The sequence below is a fragment of the Ischnura elegans genome, chromosome 10 (genome assembly GCF_921293095.1).
Source record: "Ischnura elegans chromosome 10, ioIscEleg1.1, whole genome shotgun sequence".
Classification (NCBI taxonomy): domain Eukaryota; kingdom Metazoa; phylum Arthropoda; class Insecta; order Odonata; family Coenagrionidae; genus Ischnura; species Ischnura elegans.
In genome coordinates, this window is record NC_060255.1 from 60813271 (window position 1) to 60833205 (window position 19935).

At 37.8% G+C, this 19935-nt stretch overlaps 1 protein-coding gene across 2 annotated transcripts in view; it reads right to left on the reverse strand.

The window, feature by feature from the left end:
- Nucleotides 1-18017, reverse strand: part of LOC124167025 (glycine receptor subunit alpha-4-like) — an 88208-nt gene extending 70191 nt beyond the window's left edge. Inside the window, exons 1-3 of one of the 2 annotated variants that reach the window (XM_046544793.1) lie at nt 17634-18017; nt 14720-14840; nt 12197-12285 (exon numbers count right to left, since the gene is read on the reverse strand). The gene's annotated coding sequence lies outside the window, so the exon portion shown is untranslated. Of the gene's footprint in view, nt 1-12196; nt 12286-14719; nt 15076-17633 lie in introns of those variants that run through there. The other variant, XM_046544791.1, reaches the window with a different exon arrangement.
- Between the last annotated feature and the right edge of the window lie 1918 nt (nt 18018-19935).

Here is a 19935-nt window from a genome sequence, read left to right on the forward strand (position 1 = left end):
GGTGTCGATAGGTACGCGTTATTTTTTCCATAAATGCCCCAAAGCTATGAAGATAACTCTTGGATGACCACTAAATTCAAATTTATTTCGTTATTTTACTCTCAAAACCGGTCTTTAGATTCGACGAGTCACCCGAGATGGATGCAACGGACTGAGGTGCGTCATGAGTTAGTAGCTTGGTGAATCGTTTCAAGGACTCTTTGAGTGATTTTTCGCTTCGGCCAGCGCTACTATCTTAAGGTTTCACTAAATTCTTCCACGAGGAAAAGGACCTCGTCCCCAATAAAAAATAGACGCATTCCAGCAGAATACTGCTACGTCATCTAATCACAGCGTTTGTAATAGGGTGGTTTCCTATAATTTTTTTATTGCCTATATCGAAAGATTATTACTCCTGGAGTACGGATTTCACGCTTGTAGATTTTTTAATGACGATATCTATTTTTCGCGATTAAATTAAAAGTGAAAATTTTCAAACACGGGAAAACGCGACGGCTAAGTATGAATGCTGGGAAAACCCCATGTGACGTCATTCTGGTTCCCGCTGTCGCCGTGTGAGGTGACCTTGGGGCAAGGCTTTGAGCGCTGATACAATGCAGGCTGCAAGCAGGTAGCAGAGTACCCTGCTAGAAGGTAGCGCTTGGCTTAAATAAGGATTATTAACACCCTATCAAACGACGGAAACTTTCCGACCTTAGCCAGTTTTAATAGGTGATTATTAAGACATGTTTCCCTAAGATATGTGCCTCATGCATGCATTGGTAATCTCAGACGACGTAAAACTCCTATCTACTCGTATAGAAACTAGGTCCCTGTGACGTCACGTGTAGTGGCATCGCATGGGCGCCAATCTGGCCTTTTTCAAATGCGGTTAAAATTGACCATTGCCATTCGTCTGAACTGGGATTTGTAAAACCAAATAATTTGTATATTATGAATACATAAATGGTGGGTAACGAATCGCAATCAATGCCTTTCGTCTTCTTTGATGAAGGAAACCACCCTATTCTATACCCTCCAAATCAATTGAATTAGTTTTTGTTTTTATCGTCATAGTTTTGCTTATGATGGATGATGGACAAAGTACAATTATGTATGCCTATTTCCATTTATCTTATTTTACAACAAGATTTAGCAATACCATTAACTACATAATAACAAGAGCTTTTTCCACAAATACACTTCACTGTAAGCCCCTGGCGGCGGGATTGTTAGAACATCAGCCGTTCCCAAAAATAGAAAATTAATGAAGTTTCGTGTTGGCAATATTTGGATACAGAGTTTTGGCTAAATTTGATATGGTTAACTTTTACCTTTCCATTATTTCCTCAGAAATAATATTTTCATTAACTGAGATGCAGTAAAATTTTAAAGAGGGCAACCTCAGCCTTCGCTGAAAATTTCAAGATAATTGCATAAAGGGCATGCGGATGATTCACATAATAGGTTACCTGTGGGGAGGCATGCAAGGGATGTCTTACTAAATTCACTTCTAAAGGCGTGGTTACACGGTACATTAACACGCACAAGTTAATGTACGTTTGCATCAATGATTTTGGTGGACCGGAACGGAACATGTACGAATGCACGAACCAAATTAGAACAGGTTCTATTTTCTGTGCATGCATTCGCACAAGTTGGGTGGTTACACGGTGCATTTTGGCGTTCATACTCGCGTTCATACATTTAGACATTTAACCCGTACGTGTTAATGTATCGTGTAACAAGGCCTTAAGCAACGGCGCAACTATAGGGAGGTGGTGAAGGGGATAGAACCAGTGGTGGATCTATGGGGAAAGAGGGGATGGTCATGGGGCTATTGCCCCCTACGCATTGGGTAAACATTCACAAGATAAAATCGAAATTTTTAGAGTTGACCACTTGGCACAAAAATATTTTGTTATATTTCCGGGTAAATTTACCGACTCATAGGAATTGAATGTCAAATTAGTTTTAAACTTAGAACATATTTGTGTCCTTTTTTTCAAAGAAGTCGAAAAGAACTATTTTTAAGCATTGAGAATCCCAAATTTCCGAACCCACGTTCGGCTGGAAGGAAATCCCCAGACTCTCTTTGGTCCAAATCTAGATCCGCAACTCTCTCGCTTATTATTGCAGTTTTCTTTCATTTTACTGACACAATACTCTAAGATGTGTAACTTACTGTAACTAATATGAAATGAAGACTTTTTTCTTGACTATATTCATGTTAAAAGGCAAACATTTGTGTTCTCTTCCCAGTTGTGGTGCGCTAATCTGATTCATCCCCCCCATATCCAAGTCTTTGCTAAGTCACTGCTTTTGAGAGCGACAGGGTCTCACTTCACCTCAATCTAGCCTAGATTTATTAAAATTCAGGTGATAAATATCCCCATGCCTATATCATCAATAAAATACATGACTAGAGTTATGATTGACATCAGCACGACTTATAAAATAAGATAGGTAAAAAAGCGTTCCGGATATAAGCAGTTGCCCTTAATCTGAATACATCGGAAGAAAAAGAATGATAGACATGGAAGAGTCAGGGACGCGTCAGTCAATGGAAAGTTGTGCCAATAATTTTGTGCGTCTACTACATCCCACTCAACTATTTATAGGCGAGGTCATAGAAGAGATTGGGCCAGGGGCGAATATGAGAGAGGGGACAAGTCTTACCCCCCCAAAAAGGAGGATCATAATCTCAATTAGTTTAATGAATCATGAACGAAAGTATATTGGCGAAATGCTGTAATATTATCCGATAACTGTTACAATTCTTTCACTCAACAATTAAACCCGAAGCTTGGCTAATTAAAGACCGTATCTCGAGAGTAAATAAGGGCTGGATGGTGACAACGTTTTTCTTCCGAATGAAAACTGACTGCTTCAGGAGTAACCTGGTGAAAATATCGAACATGATGGAATAATCAATCTTTGAGGTTTCCACTGAAATTTTATTTGCACAACATGTTTTTTAACATGAAGTTTTTAAAAAATAAATCAACACTTTGTGTTACTCTTGACTGAAGACTTTTATTTTACTATCATTAACTTATGTCAGAGCTCATTTAAAGGTCTTTTAAAGTAATATAAACGTTTGGTAGTCATCATACCTGTAAAATCTATCTTTTATCCTTTACTTGAAGGCGAATACATCGATTCAAGTATTCACTAAAAATGTTCCCTTTCACCAGCCATAAATACCTTGGTACTATACCTATATTATGCTGCAAAAAAAATTTCGTTGATTCTTTATCTATGTACAAAACAAGTTAAATGGCCAAGTTTTAAAGAATTCGAAGGTCACTGCTGATTTTCGGCTTCTATGACTGGGCTAAATTTCTGTGTCCAGGTTAGGCCCCTATTTTGCCCTAGTATTTCTGTGTTATCAAACATCGGTTGCGTGGCATTATGGAACCACATTTCTAGATTGCATACCAAACTAAAGTCAAAACCTATATTTAATAGACAAAGATTTCCTTGACATGTCTATTCTATACGTTTACTTTGATTGATAGTGGTATCGAAAATGTGATGCAGCAAAATTTTCACCCTAAAACAGGTTTTTTTAGTTCTTAGGATCAAGGAAAACGAAAGGCACGACTACCAGGTACATTCTCCTCTCCAGTCATCCATCACACGCGACCTTTAAGGATGGCCAAACAAAAAACTAATGAAAGATCGCATCTGAAAATGCGGTAACCAGTCAGCAAGTTGACCATTAGGCTAGGCCAGACCATCGAGCCATGAGAGGTAGGGTTGAGAGTCAAAATACTTGCCCCTGCGGCATGGACCTTGGATTCATTTGCTTGCATATTCGGAACACGCTTGGATGATTCAAGTCAGACCTGCCTGTGCAAAATTCCGAGTATTGTTCAATGAGAGCGAGATTGGCCATTGCAGATTACTTCGTCACCTTGTAATGAGTAACGACACCGACATCATCATAGGTAATTCTTCGTTAAAACTTTCGCGGGTGCTCGTCATTATGATTAAAAACTTTTGGGCTATGTCGCCGCGTCAATGCTTTGGGTGGCCCCAACGTTTCCCGACCGATGCTGGTCGCTTTTTCAAGGGACTATGGAGACTTCTCCATAATCCCTTGAAAAAGCGACCAGCATCGGTCGGGAAACGTTGGGGCCACCCAAAGCATTGACGCGGCGACATAGCCCAAAAGTTTTTAATCATAATCATCATAGGTGTGCATCAAAATAATCTTCACGCGATTTTATCCATGCGGGCGTCACTTTCGATAATGATGACCGTATCCTTCGTCACTGTCACTCATATCAAGCAATAACTGGTGGTAAAATTAGATATGAAAAGAATGTAGATTATATCCACTTCAAGTTGACACTCTGCATGCACTCGTGACACTAAATATTTTATTTTAAATCATTACGTCCCACAAAAACAGCTGCAGGGTTATTTTGTACTTCGGAATTTGGACTAAAAATCGGGGGGCAAGGGGGCACGTGCCCCCCTGGCGCTTAAAAAATAGACAAGGTTTTCAATACGGTTACCACTACGCTTCTTTTATTTTGTGTATAACGGAACCTCAATCGTTTAATTACATATACAACTTTAAAATTAAAATAAGGAGAATAATTCGTATAGTAATTGTTGTATGTTGTTTTTAATGTCAAATATGAGAATTCCGTTTGCCTGCCCCGCCTTTGGCCCCCCCTTGAAAAAATCCTGGATCCGGCCTTGCAAATGCGGGTATTGTTTCCAGTTCAATAAGTGACCACCTACGGCGCGCAAGTGACGGCTCACTTGAAGGGCTCACTTCCACGCAACTGTTCATTTCTATAGTTTCGTTGTTTCCTCGAGCGATGAACGACTCAGTGAACGATTCATTTGATGAATCAATAACACTACGAATGTTGTCATTTTCATTCGGACACTCAGGATAACCTGAATGATAACCTGATGACCTGATGAAGTCGCATGTGCGCAATGATACCGCAACGTTAACTCGGATAATAAGTTTTCAGCGGAGGAATAACGCCAGTAAAAGGATAAAAATAGGCAGTATATAAAAGTACAACTGTCCAAAAAGGAAATAGTAAATGAACCTGGTGAAACGCGATTATTGTTATCCCTGGGAGCATAATAAGATACACTAAGTTGTATATTCCACAAAAGTTTACTTGACCGACCCAGGTTTCGACATGTACACAACGTATGTCATTTTTAAAGGACATAGTGTACATGTCGAAACCTGGGTCGGTCAATTAAAATTTTGTGGAACATACAACTCAGTGTATCTTTTATTATGTTTCCTGTCTCCAAGTTCCACCAAATATCGCCATCCAGCCTTAAGTTGATTGTTATCCCTGTTTTTTGGGAAAACTACCCGCGTTAAGTAAATTATCCTTGCCGTTGAAGCTTACCCTAATGAAATATAATCTATCCAGTTAAAGACACGTGAAATTCCAGATTGGTTAAGAGGATATATTAGAAGTCATCATATTTTGTCTTTTGGAGACGTATTTTATGACTCGCTCACAAATTAAGCAACCATCTTGAAATGATCAGAGTGCATAGAGTAGGGTAGTAGAGTTACCATTGTTAAAGTCACTAAATAAGATAAATAACGACCGTTGGATGAGCTGAAGATGAAAGTAACAAATTTTATAATTTCATTGTGAATTACCACGAAATTTTTTGCGGAAAATATTTTTAAATGGGGGATTTGTACTACTAATATTTTTACCGCTGCTTCAAAAAATTGAGTAAGGGGTCCATTATTGCAATAGCGACGATTTAAATCCATAATTATGATAGTATTCCGATAATGCCGCGGAAAATACGGGTATAAAAAAAAGGAATTGAGATGAAGTAGTTGTCCATAAAAGTATCTGTTTTAAGAAAATGTAGCGTAAAAGTAAATAAAAAGTACATTCTATTGTAAAAATCGCTAATTTTCTGGCTCTAGCTTTAATTGGTATCTTTTTCTCCGATAATTTACTCTTCAGAGACCGTAAAGGGACAAACGTTTGTGGATTAGAGGTGGAATGACCCATATTTTAAATGCATTAACTTTCGATATAGCCCAACTATGAGGATACCCATGTCACGGTTTCGAAATTTGTGCTTTCCTAGAATTTCTAATGCATCACTCAAATAAGTTTTAAATAATAATTCCATAATCAAGGTAATAAATTCCATAGTTCTCCACCTTACATACAATAATACTTCCCCTTCACGAAATGCAGTTGCAACGAATACCAAGACGTTTTGATAATTTCCTCTGGTGATCATATAATTGCTGAAAACTCGGGCGGTGTGGGCTAAATAGATCAGAGTAGCAAAATAAATGACAGCAGCGGAGAAATCAAGGGTAGAGGCCTTCAAAATGTGGTGCTAAATAAGAATGATGAAGATAAAATGGATCGATTGAGTTATCAATAAGGAAATACTAAAAAGAGAAGCCTTAGAACAGTTTGATAAAAAGATTGAAAAACCTTATAGGCCACATTTTGATGGTATGATGAATACGATCGTCGTGGGATGAGTAGATGGCAAATACGGAAAAGGAAAATCTAGAGCAATATAATTGGAACAGTTACAGAAGGATGTGAAAGAGAGATTCGTTCAAAGAAAAAGAGAAATACTTACGTAGGTGTTGAAAGATTGGCTGATATGAGAATGGAGTGAAGAGCTGCCTTAAACCAATCCTAGGACCAGTGCTTATCATAAATAACCAGCACCTCTCCTAAAATAGGCATGCCTATTTTAGAAGAGGTCCTCGCAACGCCACATGAATAGAATATTTTGACCTCACTTTCGTTGGACTAATGGCTTCACGCATGGAACTCCTACAAAAGGAAATAGATCAGCTGAATATTCACATCATTAACCACAGTTGAAATGAAAGAGAGAGTGAATGAATAAAAGATGTCTACTTTCTGAGAATTTCGTCAGTGCCTTTCACACCGAATCGTTATAAGAAGGTCAAAATGGTGGCCTTCCATTATTTTGAAGACATTATATTCTCTCCATCAGATGTGGCATAGAGATATAAACGCTTTTTGAATTTGCACAAGGACGTCAGAAACCTTTCTGGCAATTCATGAGTTATATGAAGATCTCATGAACCAATGAATGATACAGAAATAGTTAAAAGAACGCATCACTTCAAACTGACCGAAAACAAAACTATTTCGAGATCAATTACTTGCTTAAAAAGTTCCAGGAATTGTCGATAGAAATTAAGTCACGTTTTCTTGCGTCTCAATGAAAATGTTTTACCACCAAGATGTGCTTTCATCACATTTTATATCTGAGATTCAGGCAAATCTTGACAAAGGAAGTTGACGAGGAAATTTTCAGGACACTAATCAAACTTTTAAATATTAATTAATAGGCCACGAAAGAAGCCTGAAGAGCGGGATGCTGCAAAAATCTAGTTGTTAGAAATAAAATGCAAGTCGGATTGTAACAAAGCAAGGAACGGAATGAGTTTTTCATTTTATTTTAGCAGAGCTCAACTGCATTATGAATGTGTTACAGTTAAACGTGAAGTGTGACTAAGGTTAGTCACACGCAAAATAAAGAATGTAAAATAGTGAATTGGCTATTCCCTTTTTATGCTAAAACCACGAACCTGCAAGAACGGGATTGATACATCCACAGATTTCAGAGGGTCAAACTACGGGAATTTGACCTTCCATTATTTTCAAAACATACTAATTTATTTCTCATCTATATGGCGTAGAGATTTAAATGCTTTTTGAATATGCCAAAGGTGGCCAGTAAATTTTTTGTCAATTACAAATTACGAGGAATAAAATCTATTTCCTTCGCTGTCACGTGTCACCGGAAGCCGAGTAATTTAGGGGGCGCCCTAGCGTTTGGATTTCCCAATTTAACGGCTCACGAAGCCCTCTGGCCGCAGCGCCGGGATATGAAGACTGAATCCGAAGCGCCTTGAGGGAGAGAAAGGGGGGTGGGGTAGAAAAAGGCAACTCCCCTCCCAACTTCGCCCGCGACGACTCCGAGGAGAAATTTGATACTCATGATAAATTTTATACGGGTCGCTGGAACAGGGGTCGCAGTCGGAGTTGATATGTTACACCTAAATTGTGGCGAGCCAATTAAAAATATTAGAAGCCAACTTATGAGTGCCGTGTTCCTCTCTCATGCACTGAAAAAATAGGCCTGTGAATGCGAACATGCGAAGGTCCTTTTGAGTTTACACCTTTTCCGAAATTGCTGACGATATTATTTACATTATGTAAGCAGGCATTACGACAGAATAATGTCATCGACTTCGGTGGCGGCTGGGTAAAGTCCCCGCCTGCCAAACGAGAAATCGTGGGTTCGAGTCCCGCCTGGGTAGATTTCCCCTATCCAGAGGTTGGTTGTTAGTGTAGTTAATTGTTACATTTTTTGAACACACAATATAAAATGGCTCGATATGAGCAGTACTCGGTGTTTGGGAATAGAACAAAATTTAAAAATAAAATTTCAGTATTGAATTGTGGTTTACGATGTTATTTTGATGGATGTAGAGTCTTTTTACGTAATGAAGATATCATCACTTGCAGTTTTCGAAACGGAAGTGAAAAACGGGTGGCAAACGAAAAATTGAGGTTTCTCATTTGATATATACTTACACGAAATTAATCCAACTAAAATAATATATTATTAATGAAATGTAACAATATGTGTCAGCAAGCTTGCTTGAAAGTCACACTTGGATGCGAAAAACAATGGTTACTAAGGTTACAGCGAGAAATATTTTTTTATAAACACGGATGAAAAGAAGGAATAAAACAGAACATGATGAAAAAATTCTGTGCGTTTCAAGATATAAGTAATACTTAGTTAATTAATAGTTGAACTTTGTGTCATCATTTTTTCTGATATATCACTCATCAGATATCACCTCGCAAGCATTTTATATTTGGAAGAAAATGCGATTGAAAACTTGAAATTATATATGGAACATTATAAATTAACATAAATACTTAAATCAGTAAAAGCTGGCTAATTTGCACGGTAAAATCCTGAAAGGAATATTTTTCAGTCAATTGGGAAGAAGCATTGGTGGAAATCCCTGTGCGAGCCACCTCGAAGAAATCACCCGTATCGAAAATAAGCGATCCTCAAAATGGCAAAAACTCTTCATACAACGAGGCATTAAAGCTATAAGCGCCATTTCTACAAACGGACAGCTATGCTTTGAGTACCAAACTTCTTAAACGCTTGATGAAAATCGTAAGATAGGTAGGGTTTACGGACACAATAGGGGTTAACGCGGCAGGTAGGGTAGAGCCCGCCGCATCTCTTGAGCCCTTTCCAATGTTTGAGCTGATGGGAGCTATGAAAGACCTAGGAGAGTGTGGTTAGCAAAATGCGGGTGCGTTACGGTAAGATATGGGTTCTCTAAGAATAAGAAACTATTTCCTTGCAGCCGCGCGCTTTCCGAGACAAGCTTCTGACTTGCCAGCGCATTCTTTGAGTCCGTAACATATATCGAAGCTAAATTAAGCATCCGCTAAATTTTTCCGCTAAAAGTCTCGATTCTAAAGAGAATTATTCATTTTCGAAAATAAAAATAATTTGCATGGATCGAATATTCAGCAACGAAACTGAATAATTTTTCACCAGTTTTGACAATCAATGTCGTTATTTATAAAACCTCAACGTGTAAGTCAAAAACTTAATTTTATATTCAATTAATATCATCACTGTTGTTTCAAGAATTATAACTTTTCATTCCTCAAAGGTGCCAGAAATGTATATCATTTAAGAAATTATAATAAAAATTGGGATGGCCCTATCAATGTTTTAGTTACAAAAAGAGCGTATTTATGATCTTTTTGCTATAAATAACTATAAAAATAAATATTATTGTGTAAAAACGGACAGAAAAGTATTTTACTCCCCTTACCATCCCCTCTTAATTTTGGCAAAAATCTGATATTTTTTAATTTTGATTATTTTTTCCAGAAATTTATCTTACGATTGAAGTCAAACCAATCAGTAAAATTTGAGGTCTAATTTTACGAGAAATATAATCCTTAACCATTAGATAACAACTTCCTGCAACTTGACGTTAACCGACTATTTTAAACATTGAACCGGCGCCTCATGAAATTTGTTCACTTTATACTGCAATTACTTTGATCATCAAGGTCGTGTTCTAGAGCGTAACTCGAGTCCATCTACTCGACGTTGGTACTACGAGACCTCATTCGAGTCCCCAACCCAAATTGAACCGCCAGGTTCCAAGATATCCGCCATCGCTGCGCATTTTTAAAATGAAATTACTCAAAAATACTTCCAAGCGCAATTGTGTACTGTTTTCGATGAGGAGGAGTGAATGAATTTCCGAATGAAAAGAGTCGAGCTAAATAATTGGGCCCCATATGTACGAAACCTGAAAAAAGCGTAATTATCGTTCGAGGTTAACCATTTCCCATTCCCTTCCTCGATCACTGAGAGATAATCCGGCTCCTCGTGAGAAAAAAGAGCCGCCATAGCGTGAGGTTGTAGCCATGATGGTAATTCAACGCGAAAATCCACACAGACGTATGAGAATTGTATAATAAAGTGCGCCGAGCTGACTAAAGCATCTCCATCACATTTGTTGCAATATCGAATTTCTATTTTCTCATAATCATTTTACTGGACTGGAATTGCCGGTAAAGTTCCAGATGGAAGAAAAACGGAAAAATACGGAGCAGAAAAATAAAATGAAAGAGAAGAAATGCTCCCAGAATTCTGCACAGGACAAAACTCATTGTTTAATAATCATATACGAAGAATGTATACAAGATTTCTACTACGTATTAGCGTATCAGAGGTTAAAAAAATGAACGAAGGTCTGCAAACGATACCCTGGGAAGGAAGTTGACAGTAATCATAATGTAATGAGGATGGACATCCATCTTATGTAAAGGTAGGTTTAAAAGTGGACTTTAGGAAGACGAAATCGAAGTTTTGAGGAGAAGAGAAGCTATCGAGAAAAAGGCACGCATCTCGGGTTAAGTCTTAGACGTCATGGTGGACAAAAGAAAATTCAAAAGTATGACATGGAAGGAAAGAAGTATAACTCTAGGAGAATAACGAACGACATTCATCAGAAAGCGAAGAAAGCTAGACATATGCGAAACAGAAAAATGATGCTTACAATAGAATATTGGGGTGAAGAAATGTTTTTCTATGAAAGGCGTAGTTTTTACGGGTGCACGGGTGCACGTGACGCTTAAGAAATATATATAAGATTGATATGCGGTTATCATGTAATTCGCTTTGTTTACCATATCATAGTCTCGGGTTAAGTCTTAGACGTCATGGTGGACAAAAGAAAATTCAAAAGTATGACATGGAAGGAAAGAAGTATAACTCTAGGAGAATAACGAACGACATTCATCAGAAAGCGAAGAAAGCTAGACATATGCGAAACAGAAAAATGATCTTAATCATTTAATGACATATTAATGACTTTCATGCTAAAATTAAGAAAATGTTTCGCATGGTAATCGTTGTATGTTGTTTTTAATTTCAAATATAATTAGACCGTTTGCCTTTCAGGCCCCCCCCCTGAAGAAATTCTGGATCCGGCCTTGGTGATAAATGCACTGGATGAAACGCAAAAAGTCGCAAAAATTAAATAATATGATTTAAAAAAAGGCATAAACCTGAGTGAAGAGAGTATGACAAGCAACACTTTAAGGCCGCCACTCCTTCAAAAAACATGGTAAAACAATAAGCTGTAATTTAAAATTTAAAGAAGTTTCGAACTTTTCAACGCACAATGCTCATTATTAGGGCGATATCATTCAAATAACAGTAATACTATACTCATCGTGGGAAACCGGATTGCGGATATCGATTTTAAAATAGTGAAATAAACGGTAAACGTAAATAGTACTCCAGAAGCATCGAAGAGATTTTTATGATAATTAAAACATTTTTTTTTCGAATATTATAATTTCATTGATTTTTCACCTTGAAATGCACTCTAAAAAGTCTTCAAAACCAGAGATAAGGAAAAGGCCTCCAAATAATAACCCACTATCGTCAGGAACACATTACTTCTTGTTCCAAAGCTAGCAGCACCATCGCTACATACCAAAACAAACAACTGTGAGAAAATTATAAAACTGCATATAACCAAAATAAAAATTTAATCATTCCAATATTTTAAAATAACAAACGGACCAACAGAAAAGAGGCAGTGAAATGATTTTCTTACCGTTGGGCGTGGTCGGTACTCCGTCAGATTCTGGATTAGCTCCATTCTTCCACTAACTCCCTGCCCACATCCTCCGAGATGATGTGCGGCTGAAGAGAGATATATGAAATGATATAGCAATAGGGTAGTTTCCTTCATCAAAGAAGACGAAAGGCATTGATTGCGATTCGTTACCCACCAGTACTGTATTCATAATATACAAATTATTTCGTTCTAGAAATACCGGTTTAGACGAATGGCAATGGTCCATTTTTATCCTCATTTGAAAACGGCCAGATTGGCGCCCACGCGATGCCACTCCACGTGACGTCACAGGGACCTAGTTTCTATACGAGTACATAGGAGTTATACATTGTCTGAGATTACCAATGCATGCATGAGGCGCAGAGCTCAGGGAAACATGTCTTAATAATCACTTATTAAAACTGGCTAAGGTCGGAAAGTTTTCTTCGTTTGATAAGGTATTAATAATCCTTATTTAAGCCCAGCGCTACCAGCTAGCAGGGTACTCAGCTACCCGCTAGCAGCCTGCGTCGTATCAGCGCTCACAGCCTCCCTCAAGGTCACCTCACAGGGCGACAGCGGGAACGAGAAATACGTCACATGGAGAGATTTCCCGGCACTCATACTTACCCGTCGCTTTTTCGCGCGCTTTAAAATTTTCACTTTTCATTTAATCGCGAAAAATAGATATCGTCATTAAAAAATCTAAATGCGTGAAATACGCACTCCAGGAGTAATGATCTTTCGATTTAAGCAATAAAAAAATAAACGGAAACCACCCTATTGAATTTACCTCGTCGATTTAAATATACCCCATGGCAATGGGTCGAAAATCTCTAGTACATGAGGAATGAATTTACAGCCGTGCGCAAATTGAATTCAACAGTAAAATATAATACATATTTTTTTCTCTAAACGAAAAAAATGAAAAAAGCTTCATTTCGACAAGGACGAAAGAGAATCTAACTATAATTTTAACCCCTTTTGCTGAGATAACGACTCCACCTCGTCATGAACTTACGATGCGAAATCACGCAATGACGAGTTTAGCTCGCCATCAAGTTTGAATAATTTCAGCACTCTTAAGAGGAACGATATAAATATTATGAAAGCTTTACAATGGGAAATTATCACCAATGCTCATTAATAACTCATATTTCATGGTTAATGATGCATTTGAAATTAAAAATGAGTTTATAGGAGTAGCGATAGGTGTGTTAGCTGTCCCATGTATTTAACTAGATACTTCACAATTTGAAATAATAATCAATTTTTTTCACTGATCAAGGCCGATTGAAAACTAAAAATATCATCACATTACTTAAAATTCCATTTAAAAGGATCCAGAAAAAAATTAAAAAGATGATGGGAGAAATAAATTGAATTTCAGGCGTAAGAATATTAGTAAATTTCTTCAGAGTTGTTAACTACGTTATAGAAAATTGATGATGTCAATACTGAAGGTAACTTCTACGTATATATTAATGATATTAATTAAAGGCTGTATGAAATTTGATTGATTTTGTGAAAAAACGAAAGAAACATCCTGTGAATCGCTAAGGTAGGAACATGGTTGTTGAACAGGTTGTCTAAATATACCAAGTGTTTTCCTATTAATTTGATAAGTTTGAGACTTCAAACTTTCGAAAAGAATTTCAAAACTGTTTTTTACTCATAAAAATAATAATAAGTTTTTTTTTGAGCTGATGCTTCAACGCAATATTAGTCCCCTTAGAATTGATAAAAAATAAGATGAACGCAAAAGTAAAATATTAGTTTTCTTTCGTGCTTCGGGATTATTAAATATATTTAATTTGCTAAAAAATAAATTGAACGTATACAGAAATTTAAAAGGAATTCTATTCTGAAAGAAATTTTGGACATTTTTCGGGACAAGAAATGATTTCATTATTGAATAATGGAAAATAAGAAGAAATTAAATTATCAATACTGCAAATAAAATTCAGTGCTCGGATATTCAGAAACAAAAATGATGAAGAGAGATTGATTTTATGCAATGATCATGGCGCCTTCCAGTGATGCAAAGCAAAGAGAGCTTTAGACTAAAGAAATTAATAAAAATGAATTAGTAAGAAATATTGGTATATGTCGTCTATTATTGACATAGAAAAGGCAAAAAATAAGATAATCTAAAAGGAAAATATGATTCAAAAATTTAAAAAAATTAGCCTCATTCATACAATATTATGTTAAAATCAAAAACCTACATGCAACTAAATTGATATAGAAATTGGTTGTTGCGAAGTCATGTTAAATACAACTTCAAGGAAATTTTTAAAACAAACAATTAGATGGTAAATCATTTTTAAGCGGCATTCCATTGAGGAAATTGAGAAAGATCGAATTGAAGTTGCATATGAATACGGGGACCAAATAAATGTACGGAAGACATTTATTTTTACTCCTCTAGCATATAATTGCTCATCCTGTTAATAAAACGAATGAAAAGAAAGAAAAAAAGAAGAGTATGATGGTAAAAATTTAGAAACTCCGCTCTACCGTTTCAAGGAGAAGAAATTCTGGGTTGACAAGTTTCGTCTTCAGTTATTTATTGGAGTCAATCTTCAGACTTCCTCCTCTCCTCAGTCCTCACCTCTTCGGTCAAGGGAATGTCTTCATCCTAGGGAGAGAGCGGGTTAGTACATGCAAGAAAATAAATGACCCTTCCCCCGCAAACAAAAAACTATATTTAACGATCCTAAGAAACCTAGCCTTAATCAACGCAATGACACCGGCCGTAAGTGCCCAAAGCTAACCTAGTTGTGATGCTCGGGTCCTCTTCACCTGAAGTTCCGATGTCTTGAGCCTGGGGAAAGAGTACATACAAGGAAAATAAATGACCCTTCCCCCGAGGAACTGCATACGCCCCACTGCAGTACACGGAATCACCATGACACAAGAAGGAGATCACCACCTTTCCATCGAAGCGACACAAAAAAATCCCGTCTACTGCAATGGTATACAGCGCATGCCAAACCTCGGTTAGACACAAAAAATCTAAAATTAACGCAACCTAAAAATGCCTAGCCTTATTCGACGCAATGACTCTGGCCGTAAGGGCCCAAAGCTAACCTATTTGTGAAGCTGGGGTCCTCTTCACGTGAAGTCCCGATGTCTTGAGCCTGGGGAGAGAGGGCATACAAGGAAAATAAATGACCCTTCCCCCGAGGAATTGCATACGCCCCACTGCAATATACGGGAAAGCACCATGACACAAGGAGGAAATCACCACTTTTCCATCCAAGCGACACAGTAAAATCCCGTCTATTGCAATGGTACACAGCGCATGCCAAACCTCGGTTCGACACAAAAAATCTAAAATTAACGAAACCTAAAATAAACCTAACCTTACTCGACGTAATAAGAGTGGCCCTATTGGCCCAAAATCTAAGGTAAGTCACTCGCTTCCTTCCTCTTGTGGTCCTGTTGTCCTGATGTCTTCTGTATTTTCCTTCCTTCCTTTCGTCGTTCGTGCGATCAAAATCCAATTTTCGCTCGATCACGCTACGCATCGAATAAAACGCAAGATTCACACGCATATCGCTTTTTTCTTCGAGCTCTCATCGCTGCCTTCCATCTTCTTAGTCTATCTGTAAAAGGGCGGATTAGTGCACATGAACATGAAATAAAATTTTGCAAGTTGCCCGAACATTTCATCACAAAACAAAGAAAACCCCAGTCAAACACATCGATTAGCTCAATGTCTTTATGCATGCATTTTCTAATTCAACATGCCGGCTTAAATTTTTGTATTTTAGGCCTAGTTTGTGCGCATTTTGTTACCATTTGTATTTTTAGCGCCTTATGAAAATTTGAACATTTTCCCTCTTCACCATGTGTTTTTGTGGACTTTCAGTTTAGGGCACATTTCATGACAAGACCCATTTACTTTATGAGTCCATACACCATATAACCTCACTGGGCCCGGTTTTACCAAGAGCTGAATTCAACTCGTACTTTACAAGACCAGGTCCCTCCTGAAACGAACTTTTCACAGAGAGTCCTTATGTTACCATCATACCTTGGTATATGCCATACTCATGAATTTTTCCGTAGATGTACTTTGTGGGGAAAGGTACAACATGTTAACGTTATCGCAGAAATTACAGAATTTTATGAAAAAACCCTTAATGATGGGCAGCATCCTGGTCCTATGTAGAGTGAATTTTTGTATTTTGAGGATATTTCACATGCTGTTAGTAAAGATTTCACAGAAATAGATGCAAATGGCGCAAAGCTGTTATTCGTGTTTTTGACAGTGTTCCACCTATTTTAAATACCTGAAAAAATTAGGATTATGCTTTGATGTAGGGTTAACAACATATATTTTTTTCAGCGTGTCTATTGTTTCCTAATTTTTTAAATTAAATTTTGAAAATTTCAAACTTATGTAAAAGTTTAGTTTTCGGCGAAAAGTTTTTGAAAAAAATCAGGATGGTAGAACGTAATAGTTTATACATTTTAAAATCAAGAACACGATTTTACAAAAATAAAAACTGGAGACATGGTTAAAAAACTAAAAATCGTGTTTCAATTTTTTTTGCGGTTAATTTCCATTGTTAGGGCCTGAAACTTTGGGGAAACATAATTTTTGATGCACTTTAAGTCCAATTTTTTATTTTTCGAAACAGGGGGCACTTTTCACCATCGTAACCGGCTAGACCCTTTGAATGACTGACCTTGTTTCCAACTAAAAATCACCATTCCCACATTTGCCAATTAAATTACAGTAGAGTGTCGCCAATCCGAATTTTTACGGAACCAAGTCCACATTATCAAAAAGTATGGATACATGGACAGATAAGGGAATTGATTTTATTGATTCCTTAACCGTGACGAACATTTTGATTAAAAAATTGAACTTCACCATTGTCCCGTGGTTATATAATCATAGCAGGTAAATAAAACCATTTTACAAGAACTTAATACGCAGTATTTCAATGAACAATTCCTATGCATGCATGAATGTACTTTCTAGTCACTCCTGCGCTCCGCTAGATAATAATTCACAGTATCAGCTGAACGCGCTAACCGATTTCGCCACGGAGGCAATGCAGAGAGAGGGTTTCCATTAATCTAAGATTAGTTTTTTCGGTGATATCTAACTATCGCTTGGTTAAAAATAGATACAAAATTTGGTGTTTAGAGAATTTTACCTAGGTGTTAGGGGATTTTAAACGTGGTATTGTCTATTGCTTTTTGTCATTTCTCGTCTCGTTCACCCCAAATACTTGTATGAATCATTTAATCAGTAGTTTAAAGTGGGTTTCATAGCATATGATGCATCGTGACGGTAAAGAATACGAAATGCACTCAGTGTGGTTAATGAAGCCAATATTATTGTTTACTCAACTGCAACTCTATAGATAAAGATAATAACTAATTTTAAGAGGTTAAAATTGTCGATACCTACTTGGTTATTTCCTTGGATGTTGACCATTTCGCCCTTTCCACGAGAATGAAGCTAAATCGTAATATCCGAGTACCCTTTGATATGTTACTCCTCTTCCGTAAATTTCATGGTGACACAACAAGCAACACAATCTAACACAACTAGTTACCACTAGATGATTCCACACACACAATCGAACACACTTAACTCTTTGCCGTGCGCTGACCGGTGATTAACAAATTCAGATTTTTTCGTACTCCATATACACCAATACACTTCTCTACAATGTGCAACGAACAATTCACGTGTTTTACAGGCGTAAGATACTTCCTTTAAGTTATTGTAAAGTGGGAATTATTACTTCACAAGACGGAAAAGGCACACAACTCAGGAATAAAATTCAACACTCTCCTCACAGGGTAACCCAGCAACTGAACTACATTCTACGTAGCTTCGCAACGATCCGATATTTTCTCCACCCTCAACTCTGAATGCGTCATGCCGAAGGCCTAAAGGCACGACCTCTTCCTACGGTTATTAGACGACCACAGTAAAGCAACCTTCTTAGTACCTAAACCAGGTGGAAAATACAACCGGATTGATGCGTCGTGTTAACCGCACGTGTGAATGCTAGCTTAAGCATTATGGTCGCCCATGAGACGTACCAAGGGGACTACGTGGTTAAATACGCTGATAAGACCTCGGATCATTTATTTGAAACGGGAAATCTTCGGCAAATTCTAATGTCAGGGGCAGGGGCGCAGTTAGGAATTAAGGCTGGGGGGGGGGTTTAGGTGCAAATAATACCGGGGTGTATGGGGGTATGGAATACCCATCAGGATAAGCGGTAGGTGCGAGGTTAATAAATTGCGGAATTTTAAGATAAATGGTTCAAAGTGGTGAGTTTTACGACTTTCTGAGGGATATTTTATTAATCGTTACACTATTCTATTCGTAATATCATTACAATTAAGTAAAATGGATCAAACCAGAGCCGGCCTTAGGGCGGGGCGACTGCCCCGGGCCCCGCGTTCGTGAAAAAAAATTAAAATATACGATAGTTTGAAAACGCAATTTCAACTATTACTGTATTGTTAAGTCCGTGCAAGACAAAAAATAATATTATGAAAAAGGAATAATAATGCAGTAATTTAAAGTAAAAAGCGCGCTTTTTATGTTTATTTTACGTTATAATTTTATGAATAAATATAATTTTTATTATACTATTTTGAACTCAAAGGCGTGATGGTATCATAACGGCGTAATTACGAAGTCTGAATTTGGGAGGGGAACACATACTTAGCCAGAGAGTGGTAGGGATTCAAAATGCTCGAGTTTATAGATGGGGTATAGAGTTTAATATTTTAAGTGAAGGGCCCCGCACTGAAGGTTCGCCCCTAGCCCCGCACCTGCTAGCGCCGTCACTGGATCAAACTCTAAAACATTTCTGAGCTCTGGGGGGGGGGGTTATCCCCCAAAAACCCCCCTCGCTGCGCCACTGGTCAGGGGAACGAATATTACAATAGAGACATGCCTCTCACCGCGCATTTAAACGGATTTACAAAAGAGACAGAGAGATCTGAATTTCACGGGGAATAGGGTGGTTTCCTGTTATTTTTTTATTGCCTAAATCGAAAGATTATTACTCCAGGAGTATGCATTTCACGCTGTTAGATTTTTGAATGACGATATCTATTTTTCGCGATTAAAAGAAAAGTGAAAATTTTCAAGCGCGCGAAAACGCGGGGTCTAAGTAGGAATGATGGGAAAACTCCGTGCGACGTATTTCTGGTTCCAGCTGTCGCCGTGTGAGGTGCCCTTGGGGCGAGGCTTTGAGCGCTGATACGACGCAGGCTGCTAGCGCGTAGCAGGGTACCCTGCTAGCAGGTAGCGCTTGGCAAAAATAAGGATTATTACTACCCTATCAAACGAAGGAAACTTTCCGAATTCAGGTCATTTTAATGGGTGATTACTAAGAGATGTTTCCCTGAGCTCTGTGCCTCATGCATGCATTGGTAATCTCAGACAACGTTAAACTCCTATCTACTCGTATAGAAACTAGGTCCCTGTGACGTCATGTGGAGTGGAATCGCACGGGCGCCAATCTGGCCTTTTTCAAATGAGGTTAAAATTGACCATTAACATTCGTCTAAACTGGGATTTCTAAAACCAAATAATTTGTGCATTATGAATACACTAATGGTGGGTAAGGAATCGCAATCAATGCATTTCGTTTTCTTTGATGAAGGAAACTACCCCATTAAGCTAATATCTCTCTGTACTATCTAGGGCCGGCGTTCCCAAACTGGGGGGCGTGGAGAAA